The sequence below is a fragment of the Magnolia sinica genome, chromosome 3 (genome assembly GCF_029962835.1).
Source record: "Magnolia sinica isolate HGM2019 chromosome 3, MsV1, whole genome shotgun sequence".
Lineage (NCBI taxonomy): Eukaryota > Viridiplantae > Streptophyta > Magnoliopsida > Magnoliales > Magnoliaceae > Magnolia > Magnolia sinica.
The window spans coordinates 119,612,055-119,613,632 of NC_080575.1; the positions used below are offsets into that span (position 1 = coordinate 119,612,055).

Sequence of the window (1,578 nt, forward strand, 5' to 3'; positions counted from 1 at the left end):
CTATTTGGTTTAGATCGCATCTTAGGCTAGTTCTATTTCTCTCTAGTTTCAGGAAACGTACAAGTTTCAGTCCCTGTGGATTCGACCTCGGTCTTACCGAGTTTATTACTACATCACAACCCTATACTTGGGGAGTGAACAAGTTTTTGGCGCCGTTGCCGGGGACTGACGGTTACGTTTTTCTGAAATTAATTAGTTTTAGAATTAAGTTAGGATTAGAATTTTACTTACTTTAGGATAGAAGTTTTTATTTTATTTTATTCTATTTTTAGAACTTAACCTGTTTTCCTGTTTTGTAGGATCCTGACATAAGTTCTAAATTGGTAATTCCTTCCTAATCTCTCTCGCTTTCTACCTTTTAGAATTAGGGTTTAAATTTTGAAATTTTTTAATTCCAGTCTTCTTTTTTCTATTTTTAGGAAGCAGTTTATTTTTAGAAACTAGGGTAGTTATTTCCCTTTCTAGAAAAATCCTCTAATTTTCGAAACTTTTCTCTTTTGTTTTTCACTTTCTATTTTTAACTCTTTTTAAAATCTAATTTGTTTCCTCATTTATTTTTAGGATTTTTGTTTAGAAACTAACCTTCTTATTTTGTAGGCCTTTAAGATAGAAATCTCTAATTTGGTAAGCTCTTTCCCTACTTCCTATCTTTCAGTTTTCTTTTAATAATCTACTTTCTAGTTAGATCCTTCCTAATTTAGTTTAGAAATCTCCACTTTCTTTTAAGAATTCATTCTTTTAGAAATTAATTTACTGCTATTTTTCTTTTTAGAATCTAACTTATTTTTATTTTATTTTGCAGGTTTTTAACTTAGGACTTCAATTTGGTAATTTCTTTCCAACTCTCTCTTTCCTTCTAGATTTTCTTTTCCTTTCTTAGGATTAGGTTTTTAATTGAGGGCTGCGAGTGTTTTCATGCCCAAGTGGGCCCGTGACAACACTCGACGTCTCTTAACTGAAGGAGGACTGGTTGAGGGGTTGACTATCCATCACAGGATCAGACACCGCTCGAAATTCCCTGAGTTAACTGAGGTTATGGCTGAAGACCAACCTCCTCTACTTCCACCCAGGGTAGAGGATACCCAAGATGAAAATTAGGTGCAACAGGCACCCCCGCCTCGTACTTTACGAGATTTTCTACAACCGGCGGGAGTGAGTACGCCCTCATACATGATTTTTCCTGAAAATACAGGACAAATGGACATCAAGCCAGGAGTTATCCAACTCCTTCCCAAATTCCATGGACTTGAATCAGAGAGTCCATATCTGCATTTGAAAGAGTTCGATGAAATTATAGCTACATTATGTTTTCCTAATGTATCTGAAGATACAATTAGGCTGAAACTCTTTCCTTTTTCCTTAAAAGAGAAAGCTAAGACGTGGTTACATTCACTGCGTCCTAGATCCATTGGCACATGGAACGACATGCAGAGGGAATTCATAAAAAAATTCTTCCCACATAAAACGATTACCCTCAGAAAAGCGATCATGAACTTTGCCCAAAAGGAAGATGAAACATTCTTTCAATGTTGGGAAAGGTTCAAAGATTTGGTCAGATTCATGCCCACAACACGGATT

General features: G+C 35.6%; 1 non-coding gene across 1 annotated transcript; it reads right to left on the bottom strand.

The window, feature by feature from the left end:
- Positions 1–1,470: 1,470 nt before the first annotated feature.
- Positions 1,471–1,578, bottom strand: LOC131241623 (small nucleolar RNA R71). The gene has a single exon (XR_009169184.1). It is a non-coding gene; the product is annotated as a small nucleolar RNA R71 (small nucleolar RNA).